The sequence below is a fragment of the Chanodichthys erythropterus genome, chromosome 12 (assembly GCF_024489055.1).
Source record: "Chanodichthys erythropterus isolate Z2021 chromosome 12, ASM2448905v1, whole genome shotgun sequence".
In the NCBI taxonomy this organism is placed as follows: Eukaryota; Metazoa; Chordata; class Actinopteri; order Cypriniformes; family Xenocyprididae; genus Chanodichthys; species Chanodichthys erythropterus.
This window is the reverse complement of record NC_090232.1, coordinates 5,698,654-5,710,456: the sequence shown is the minus strand read 5'-3', so window position 1 is coordinate 5,710,456 and position 11,803 is coordinate 5,698,654. Positions and strand designations below refer to the sequence as shown.

Below are 11,803 nucleotides of genomic sequence, written 5' to 3'. Positions count from 1 at the left end.
GCTTTTGGCCTGGTCATAATATAAAATGTTTCTGACCTACAGTTGTGAAGTGCATGCCCAAGGTAAATATGGATAAATAATACATTACACAGTCTCTGTGGCCTGTCTATCATTGATGGTTTGAAAGCATCAAAGGGAAGAAATTGTATCGTTTGAAAAAAAAATAGACCTTTTTTATATGATAATCTATTATGTTGGGCATTTTTAGATCTTGGAAATACTGTATAATATAATTAAAAAGGTGAGATCATGCTGTGTTCAATCAAAAGGATTTGAAATGAGCTTAATTAAAGTTTAAAACACGTTCTGTTGTATAATCTTACTTAAGATTATTTTATTTTGTCTTTTTGTTCATTTTCAACTCATTTTGAAGGAGATTATGAATAATAAGCACACATAATGGCCCCAAAAAGTGAAAAAATAAATAAATAAGTAAATAAAAAAATCTGTGCTATCGTTCTTTAAAAAAGCACAGTTGAAATTTTGTTATTCAACTTTGTGTTGTTATATAATAATATAATACATAAAATATAACAAAATAAATAATACACCAAATGAAATCGAATCAAGTAGAATAAATAAATATATATATATAGATATCCTTTTTTTTCATTTGGCTCCAGCAGCCTGTACAGGTTAAAGCCTGGCACTAAACTACAAAAGATGGTTATCGTCACCTTGAATAATGAAGCTCCTGGAGTATCGGTGACTGGTAGATAACTTAAAAACTTATAGGAACCCAAAACAAATTGCACCTTCCAACAGAAAAGGCAGGCAGGGCGTGTAAAAATGATGAGTTGGATTAAAAAAAGGGTAAAAGGGGTGGAGGAAGGGCAAAACGTGGGGAGAGCGCAGTGTAGCAGTGGAAGACAAAGATAGGATCAGAGCGTTCCTTCAGACCATTAGGAAGACCGTGGTGGAGGGGAGGCCTACTGCAGATCATTTAGCAGAAAACCTTTCTCTCATCTGCTTTTTATCTCCCTTGCCTTCTTTTTCCCATTGTGCGACGGATACAGCGAGACACCTCATTAATTCTTCGTGAAACCGCTGTCTTTGAGGAAGCACAGCATAAATATAGAATGTGGAAATGCAAAGGAGAAGTTTCTTGCACACCTGGCTCCAACTTTTCAAAGCCAGATATAAAGATTAAGAAGTAAATATGAAGTGATTGCATCATTCTGATATGAAGATTATGGCGCAACTGTTTATTTATGTTTGTATACACACATTAAATCAGGCATAGGTACTTCTGTATACGAACAAGCATATTATTTGACTTTTATTCTCAAGGGAAGGGCATGTGATTCTTGATCTGTGTCAGATGACTCTCACAGGCTCTAAAATTGCTTTTTTTCCTCATATTTCCATTTCCTTTGCATCATTGGCTTAACACCAGGAACTGTTCATGGTGAATCAGTTGAGGTAAAAGTTATTATAAGAAACCAGACTGGATCTCTTTGATTTGGAAAACAGTGGAAGTCCGACTGTCATTCTTCTATTGCAATTTAAACCGTGCATTATGTTGCAATTGCAAAGAAATGTTAGAGTAACTCTAGTTTAATCACTTAGCAAAGTTTTACTTGCATTTGACACTTTGTACCCATTCATAATTCATAATTTATAATTAAAGGTGCCCTAGATTCAAAAATTGAATTTACCTCGGCATAGTTGAATAACAAGAGTTCAGTACATGGAAAAGACATACAGTGAGTTTCAAATTCCATTGTTTCCTCCTTCTTATATAAATCTCATTTGTTTAAAAGACCTCAGAAGAACAGGCGAATCTCAACATAACTTTTACGTAACAGTCGGGATCATTAATATGTACGCCCCCAATATTTGCATATTGCCAGCCCATGATCGAGGCATTACACAAGGGCAGCCAGTATTAACGTCTGGATCTGTGCACAGCTGAATCATCAGATTAGGTAAGCAAGCAAGAACAATAGTGAAAAATGGCAGATGGAGCAATAATAACAGACATGTTATTTTTAGTGATATTTGTAAATTGTCTTTCTAAATGTTTTGTTAGCATGTTGCTAATGTACTGTTAAATGTGGTTAAAGTTACCATTGTTTATTACTGTATTCACAGAGACAAGAGCCGTCGCTATTTTCATTTTTAAACACTTGCAGTCTGTATAATTCATAAACACAACTTCATTCTTTATACATCTCTCCAACAGTGTAGCATTAGCCGTTAGCCACGGAGCACAGCCTCAAACTCATACATAAACAAATGTAAACATCCAAATAAATACTATACTCACAGGAATCGATGTATGCATGATGAACACTTTGTAAAGATCCACTTTGAGGATTATATTAGCTCTGTGAACTTTGTGTTTGCTGTTTAAGGCAGTTGAGAGCTCGCCGGGGCAGGGGAGCGGAAGATTTAAAGGAGCCACATGCTTAATCGGTGCATATGTAATAATGGCTCAAAATAGGCAGTTAAAAAAATGAATAAAAAAAAAATCTATGGGGTATTTTGAGCTGAAACTTCACAGACACGTTCAGGAGACACCTTAGACTTATATTACATCTTTTGAAAAGGCACCTCTAGGGCACCTTTAATAATAACAATAATAATAATAATAATAATAATAATAATAATATATATAATATATATATATAATATATATATATATATATATATATATACACTCATTGGCCACTTTATTAGGTGCATCTTGCTAGCAGAATTGCCTTAATTCTTCATGGCAAAGATTCAACAAGGTGCTGGAAACATTCCTCAGAGATTTTGGTTTATACTGACATGATAGCATCGCACAGTCACTGCAGATTTGTCAGCTGAACATCCATGATGCAAATCTCCTGTTCAACCACATCCCAAAGCTGCTGTATTAGATTGAGATCTGGTGACTGTGGAGGACATTTGAGTATAGTGAACTCATTTAAATGTTCAAGAAACCAGTTTGAGATGATTTGAGCTTTGTGACATGGTGTATTATCCTGATGGAAGTAGACATCAGAAGATGGTCCACTGTGGTCATAAAGGGATGGCATGATCAGCAACAATCCTCAGGTCAGCTGTGGCATTTAAACAATACTCACTTGGAAGTAAGAGGCCCAAATTGTGCCAGGAAAACATCCCACACATCATTACACCAGCAGCAGCAGCCTGAACCGCTGATACAAGGCAGGATGGATCCATGCTTTCATGTTGTTTACAACAAATTCTGACTCTACCATCTGAATGTTGCAGCAGAAATCAAGATTCATCAGACCAGACAACGTTTCTCCAATCTTCTTGTGTAATTTTGGTGAAGCCGTGTGAATTGTTGCCTCAGTTTACTGTTCTTAGCTGACAGGAGTGGCAACAGTGTGTCTTCTGACGCTCACTGAATATTTTCTCTTTTTCAGATCATTCTCTGTAAACCCTAGAGATAGTTGTGCGAGAAAATCACAGTATTTGCGTTAATGAGCAGTTGAACAGGTGTACCTAGTAAAGTGGTGAGTGAGTGTATTCATGTTAACACACTGAACAAAACTTTGACTATTTGACTATGATTTCAGTTATGTTACAGTGGATTATTTTTATTTATTATTATTATTATTATTATTATTATGGTCTTTCGTGTATGGCATGGCAACATACATTATCCTTTATCCTTCTCTCTCTATATATCATAACAGCATGAGAACATGTCAACACATTAACAAACTCACTAAAATAGTTGTGCTTCAGGTGAAACCTTGAGCTGGGATTAGCTGTTATATACTCAACATCTCATTATCCATGTTTAGAGCCACAAAGGCATGGGGATATGGTAATTGCCTCTGGAAAAAAAACACAACTTCTCTTTTTAAAGGTCTTTTTTTTTTTTTTTTTTATAGAATTATTTACATGCATGACATTATAAATAATGTCAGTCCACTATATAGCACATTCAATTATTCTGTTATTTCATTTATCACATCCAGGCAGTACTAGCAAACACAACCAGCCTCTTAAAGTTGAGTCAAGTCCCAGAATTCATTCTGAATCTGCTCTACAGCTATACATTGAAGGCTATCTTTTGAAAATCCTTCAAATACTTCTCAAAATGCAGCCTCCATCCCGGATGTCTCAATTGGACATTTGAAGCAAAGGGATGCAATAAAGTTACAGAGCTAAACAGCATGGACCCGCACACACTCCTTTGACCACACCGCCCCAGTACAGCAAAAGCAATTATTTAGAGGGATGACTAGGGCTCCAGAAGCACACTTCATTTTTATGGGATTTGGTTTTTTCACCAGATCCACTCCAACTTGTATTGAGCACTCCTCCAGTGCAAGACATAGGTTACCAGTTCTGATTGTAGTTCAGCTTTTCTTTCCTGAAATTAACCATAAACTCTTTATTCTTTTGACTATATTGATGGCACATTTTGTCATTTAACCATGTCTGTTTATATCATTTAATGATGCAACTTAAAGGTACAGTACACGATTTCTGAGAAACACTTTTGAAAGTGGATCACAACACATTTGTAGCCAATCAGCAGTTGGGGGCGTGTCCACTCATGTTGCGGGAAGAGAGAGAGAGTGATCAAAAGGGAGATTTGAAGAAAGACTGTAGAAAGAGAGATTGCTGAGAGACATTATAAAAGAGAAAATGTCACTGGAAAAAGAAGGATTATTATCAGGCAAGAAAGAGACCTAAACATTGTTTCTGCCCCATATGTGAGTAATGCTGGTTTTGCTTTGTTTTATAGAAACAAGATATGCTTTTGTTGTAATGTTAGCTATAGTAACAGGACAGTTTTGAGTGTCCCTGTTTCTTTGGAGCTGGTGTGCTGCTGGCGACTAACAACCAACTGTTGTTTGCATATACACTTGTCTATTGTATGTTTTTTGTTCTTCCTTGTCGTTCGTTCATCATCATCTCTTTATTTTTTGTGACATTATTTTGCTTTGATTCAGCTATGATATAGACACCTACTTTGCATTGTGGGTTTGTGCATTTTGGGGGCGGAGCAATGATTTCAAATATCAAGTGTTTCTCAGAAATTGCTTACTGCACCTTTAAAGGGATAGTTCACCCAAAAATGAAAATTCTGACATCATTTACTCACCCTCATGTTGTGCCAAAACCGTAAGACTTTCGTTCATCTTCGGATCGCAAATGAAGATATTTTTATTGAAATCTGAGTGATTTCTGTACCTATGAGACCTATGCAACTACCACTTTGATGCTTCAAAAAGCTCATAAGGAGAGCGTAAAAATAATCCATATGAATTGAGCGGTTGAGTCAAAATTTACTAAAGAGATTCAATCACTTTATATGATGAACTTCCATTTACCATAACTGATGTGTGCGTTGATGAATGTTTATATGGGAATAATAGCCTAAATTCAATCCGTTCATCATACAAAATGATTGTCTCTCTTCAGGAAATTTCAACTAAACTGTTCAATTCATATGGATTACGCTGTCTATAAAAAAAAAAAAAAAAAAAAAAGTTTAAATTAAATAGTTAAGTTACCTGGTTGTTTTTGAGTTAATTAGGGCCCGAGCACCGATGGTGTGAGGACCCTATTGGAATTGCTCAGCCAATTATTCTTCTTCTCCAAAATGAATCGCAATTTTGAAGGCCTAAACATACTCGAAAATTCATGAAACTTTGCAGATGCGTCAGAAGTGGTGAAAATTTATGTCTGATATGGGTTTCAGAATTAAGTGTGGCAAAATGGCTCGATAGCGCCACCTACAAAATTTCAATTAAGCGCCCTTCGTGCTACGTTTCACGTACAGTTATGAAATTCGGTAGACAGATGTAACAGCCAAATACCTACAAAAAAGTCTCTTGGAGTGAAATCTGAAAACCAACAGGAAGTGAGATATTTTGAATTTTCTTTGCAAAATTTGTGCAGTTTTTGCCATTTCCAGACGTTGTACTTTAACGAACTCCTCCTAGAGCTTTAATCAGATCAACATCATATTTGGTCAGTCTAATCTAAAGGCCTTTGAGACGTTAAATTGCGAAGATCTAGAGTTTTCGCTGAAGGGCGTGTCCATGGCGGCCTGGCAAAGTTCGATGTTTCGCCATGAAACAGGAAGATGTTGTAACTCGGGCATACAATGTCTGATCTGCCCCAAACTTCACATGTTTTATTAGAGTCCTGACCTGAAGACATTTATATGACAATATTCAGTTAAAGTCATAGCGCCACCTGGAGGCAACAGGAAATTACATGTTTTACACTGTGATCAACTCCTCATAGAGATTAAACCAGATCAACATCATATATGGCCAATCTTATCTTAAGGCCTTTGAGATGTTAAATATCAAAGATCTTGAGTTTTTGCTGAAGGGCGTGTCCGTGGCGGACTGACAAAGTCTGATGTTTCGCCATGAAAGAGGAAGCTGTTGTAACTCAGGCATACTATGTCTGATCTGCTCCAAACTTCACATGAGTGATAAGAGTCCTGGCCTAAAGACATCTATATGACTATATTCAGTTATCTATAGCGCCACCAGTTGGCAGCAGGAAATGTGGCACTTTTACATGATTTTGCCATAATTCTCCTGTATTTACTTGCTCACATGCATGTCGCCCACTGTTCGCTGTTTTCCTAAGGCCAACTGGTGGCGGTGAGCCCGGGTGCGAGGGCCCTTTCATCGCTGCTTGCAGCTTTAATTGAAATTTAAAATTTGAGTTAATACAATGAAGGCGATTAGTTTAATCGACAGAAAGTCAAAACATTATGTTATCTTAAATCCATCAATTATTTAAGTTGATTTGACAAAAGAAAAAAATGGTGTGATAACAAATCATGAAAATAATTTTTTATAGTGTAGTTTTACGATCTCTTTACGAACTATTTGAAGCATCAAAATGCTAGTTTTGTCTGGGGTATTGATTATATGGAAAACTGTTTTGTTAACCCAGCAATATCAAGCAGTACAGTTCAAACAGATGGCAAATCCAGTGGATTCCAGAAGCAAATAGGAGTTATTGTTCAGTGAAATGGTTGTTCATACTCATTTGAACATTGCATGCCTCTTGTTCTGCAGCTTGACCGTTAACAAGTGTCTTCGCTGGCCTGTTTTTCACACACACTAAAAACTCCTGGGTCAAAAATAACCCATAATGGGTTATTTTTGACCCAAATCCTGGGTTAAAAAGGGACCAACTAATTTCTGGGTTATTTCAACCCAGAAAAATGGGTTATTCTTTTTGACCCAACTTCTGGGTTAAATACCTGACCCAAATTTTGGGTTAAAATAACCCAAAATTGTAGTTAATATAACCCAACTTTTGGGTCAAAAGAACAACCCCAATATCTGGGTTGAAATATCCCAGAAATTAGTAGGTCCCTTTTTAACCAAAGGTCAAAGGTCAAAAATAACCTAACTTGGGTTACTATGCCAGTATGCCTTATTTCAGAAAATAAAACTTCAGAAACTTACACACTTCAAGCACTTTTACATTTTTATTGCATTAAATTAAATTAAACTCTACACACTTGGACCTATTTATCTTAGGTCACACTGTAATAACATTAGACATTAGAAAAAAATAGAAAAATAAACAACTCATTTTCTCTCAAACATTTGACAACATTCAATAACTGGATTGAACTTGAGGGACAAGATTTTTGATAGTGTCCTCATCTAAGAGAAGAAATGCCTCCTCATCTATGTCTTCACCTGAAAGACAGAAAACAAGACAACATGAGTATTGTTAATAAGTCGAGACAATTGTGAACCACTCACCAGACACTCTTTGATTATCAAGCTAATAAATAATCACTCTTAAGGGAATGCTGTTGGTTTTTTTTTTGTTTTGTTTAAAAAAAAAAAAAAAAAACGTGGCCCAATTTGCTAGTTAACTAATGTGGTTCTTTTGCAGCATTACCCATTTTGTGTGAATGACAGTCTATACTGTCCATCTTTTCTTTCATTAACAAGTGTAATAATGACATTAATGCAAAGGTGAATATCTGGCCCATTATTATGCATAACAGCTTAAAGACAAGGCACAAGTATCTTTTAACTATAAGGGTTATTATAGAGATGCATTCCCCACTGTCAAAGAAGTTGTGACTGTCACAAAATCTTACACTGACACATTTAAGCCATATTCAAGAAAAATATTTAGGTATAGAGAGATGATATGAGGGCAGTTAAAGGGATAGTTCACCCAAAAATGAAAATTTGATGTTTATCTGCTTACCCCCAGGGCATCCAAGATGTAGGTGACTTTGTTTCTTCAGTAGAACACAAATGATGATTTTTAACTCCAACCGTTGCAGTCTGTCAGTCTTATAATGCGAATGAATGGTAACACAATTTATAAGAGTCAAAAAATATGCTTAGACAAATCCAAATTAAACCCTGCGGCTTGTGACGACACATTGATGTCCTATGACACGAAACGATCGGTTTGTGCGAGAAACCGAACAGTATTTATATAATTTTTTACCTCTAAAACACCACTATGTCCAACTGCGTTCAGCAATCGCTTAGGTTTCTCACACAAACCGATCGTTTCTTGTCTTAGGACATCAATGTGTCGTCACGCGCCGCAGGGTTCAGTTTGAATTTGTCTAAGCATATTTTTTGACTCTTATAAATTGTGTTACCATTCACTCGCATTATAAGACTGACAGACTGCAACGGTTGGAGTTGAAAATCATCATTTGTGTTCGACTGAAGAAACAAAGTCACCTACATCTTGGATGCCCTGGGGGTAAGCAGATAAACATCATATTTTCATTTTTGGGTGAATTATCCCTTAAAAGAGTAAAACGCTCACCTCTAAAATTCTCTATCAGCCCAGACATCCGCCACTCAGTTAGCTTATCAGCGACAAAGCTGTCCATTTATAATGACCTGAAGAAAACATAGCAATAGAGGTTAGCAACAATTTGAAGACTTGAAACGCTTCTTTAACTCTCACTACTTAAGACAGTAGGGCACTGTATAATATGATAAGCACAGCGCAGCTGGTTAACATAACTATTGTGTAGCCTCGTCGCTCTAGCCGCGGCTAAAGGGGGTCGCACACCGGAAGAGAAGCGTATTTAAAATTCAAACACATTATTCTCTATGAGTGTACACACACCGGCGGCGCCATTCGGCGTCTGTCCGCGGCGCCCAGCAACGGTTCGGGACCTTGTTCAAAATCCTGCAGCGCCACAGAGCGCCATGTACATCGATTTATATTAAATTTACACTTATTTGTCTCAAATCGTCGTTAATGTATATACTGACTTCACCATGTGCTGCAATATAAATTTAGTTTTACATTAATTTACAGAAATCAGCTGCTTGAATGAAAATTGCTGATGTTATTGGATTTTCAGGTGATATTCTCAATTCATTCAGTTAACGGACGCTCTGAGGTAAAGTGTTCAGACTGCAGACTCAGCAACGGTTGTATTTAATTATACAGTACAATCATAACATACTACTGACATTATCTTAATTTCATAATGTCCTAAAACATAACAATATTGCTGGCCATAAACTGAGAAAGTACGCGATACCTTGAGTTGTCCTAGACGCGGCGCAGCGCGGCGCTTCTCGTCCGGTGTTCGACCCCCTTAACGCGGCATGAAGTCGCCACTAGCTGCACTGTGCTTATCGTATTATTACCAGTATTATAACAATGAGATAAGTACAGCACAGTTTATGAAAAATAGAATTTAAAGACCGTGTAAAGTGAATTCAGTCATTTTCTTCTAAACACATTAAATAGATCATACGTTTCTCGATGTGTAAAAAGCACAACCATTTTGACACCTAATTTCATGAACTTATCGTTATTTTTAATCATTCAAATTTGGCTGGGTGGTTAATAACACTTTCTTATTTAGTCTGACAAACTCAAAACACATATTTATTTTGACTTTACACGGACTTTAAACTAGTTAGATGTTGTCGCGATATCCGTGGGCGGCTACGTGCTAACCACAGAATTACCACGGTAAGCCATGGTCATTTTTTCAACAGATGGTGCTAAACTAGCAACGGGGACATGGACACAGAAAAGTTTACGTTACATTGACACTGAAAATACTTGCTTACCTTGAACACGCGATGAAGTTGCACCGAAGAAGCCCAGGCCAAAACGGATCGAGTGCGTTCAAGTTCAAGTGACGGTTGTTTCAAACGACTGTTGTGAGAAAATTCCAGAACAACAGCGAGGGCGGGGGGAAGGGGCGTTAACCCAGAACATGGGTTACTCTTTGAAAAATAACCCAGAAACCTAAACAACCCAGGAATTGGGTCAAAATATTAGCCCTATAACCCAGAAAATGGTTACTCTCTGAAAAAATAACCCATAATTTTAACCCAACACAAATAACCCAGAAAATGGGTTAAAGAAATAACCCAGGAGTTTTTAGAGTGCACCGTCTCTGACACATTTCACCATGAAAAGACAAGTCGGTACAGCCAAAAAACCGTCTGAACCCAGTGGCTGCCACCCTCCTCCGTAGTATTCATGATTTATGATTGTCTTGAGGGCAAGGAGACTCGACAAGGATGTCTATTTCAAAGCTTCTGGACTGGCATGGAACACACACAAAGTATGAAAGTTTGTCTCCAGTCACCTTTCGGCCTTAGAAACTTCACAGCGTGTTAAAGTGCTGAGAGAGTACCTCATTTCAGTTTGAAGTTTCCAATCTCGCCACAATCAAGACCAAATAACACCCCACACTTTTTATCTGATTTCTCCAAAACGCTGGGCTTAACAGGGAAACAATAATTTCACAGGCAGAAATAAAACACATGATTATATAATGTTGCCAACTTCTAATCAGCCCCTTCACGTCCTTGAGTTTCCAGCTTTGATATGAAGCCGTTTCCTTAAATAATAGCTCGCAATTTGCGAAATGAGAATAACATTTCCATCTTAGCAATTCCGTTCATATTTTGGCACTTGACCTTTTCTAAAAGTCATTAATCAGCCCTGAAGGCTTTTGTTGTTGACAAAGTGAATAATCTCTTTTCGTGACGAGTAACACGCCACCGCTGCCGCCGACCGACTTTCAACTTTAGATTATTTCTCAGTCTCATTAGCCAGCACGTTCGCTTCTGCTGAATTCAGGTCTTCCTCGGCCAAATGTCCTGCATCCCCCCACGACATACTCTGCCTGCTCTATTGTTGCCCAATTTTTCAAAAGACCTCTCAATAAGGCTTTCTAATCCATAAATCATGCGGTGAGCGTTTCACTAAGTAAACCCTTTGGGGCAATCACAGCAACTCACGAAAGCCAATATACCTCACGCTTGACTGTAATTCATCTCCTGAGTGCTAAGCTCCAGTGCACATAATTCAAAACGCTCAGTCGGGGTGGGATATTTCACCTGCAAATTCAAGCTAAACATGCCAGTTCTTTAGTCATGGCTAGCATCCCCTGATCTGACAACTTCTTGGGGAAGGAGAGGCACAGAAACAAACTCAAAGAGCGTTGTATACCATGAAATATAAGATGAAAAGATATTCAGTCATTTTCATGCCACCTGCCAGCTGTCGAATTAACAAAATTAAAGGCTATATGCCATCTCTTTGATAATGCCATCCATCATTATCATTGCAAAGCTTGAGGTGGGTAAAATGCTATAAAATTAAGTCTCTCGTGCTCACCAAGGCTGTTTATTTGATAAAAAAGTAAAAACTACAGTAAAAACAGTAATATTGTTATTTTTTATTGTTGAATATTTTTTTTTAAATTTAAAATAGCTCTCCATCCATCCATCCATCTTACTGACCCCAAACCTTTGAATGATAGTGTACCTGTAGATATCGCTTGAGTCTATTGGATTTTTTTCATCCATTCTAT

At 37.3% G+C, this 11,803-nt stretch overlaps 1 long non-coding RNA gene across 1 annotated transcript; it reads right to left on the bottom strand.

Moving 5' to 3' along the window:
* Positions 1-7,326: 7,326 nt before the first annotated feature.
* On the bottom strand, positions 7,327-10,336 carry LOC137032879 (uncharacterized). Its single transcript, XR_010896758.1, has 3 exons — positions 10,044-10,336; positions 8,770-8,846; positions 7,327-7,661 (listed from the first exon to the last, which is right to left on the bottom strand). It is a non-coding gene; the product is annotated as an uncharacterized lncRNA (long non-coding RNA).
* Between the last annotated feature and the right edge of the window lie 1,467 nt (positions 10,337-11,803).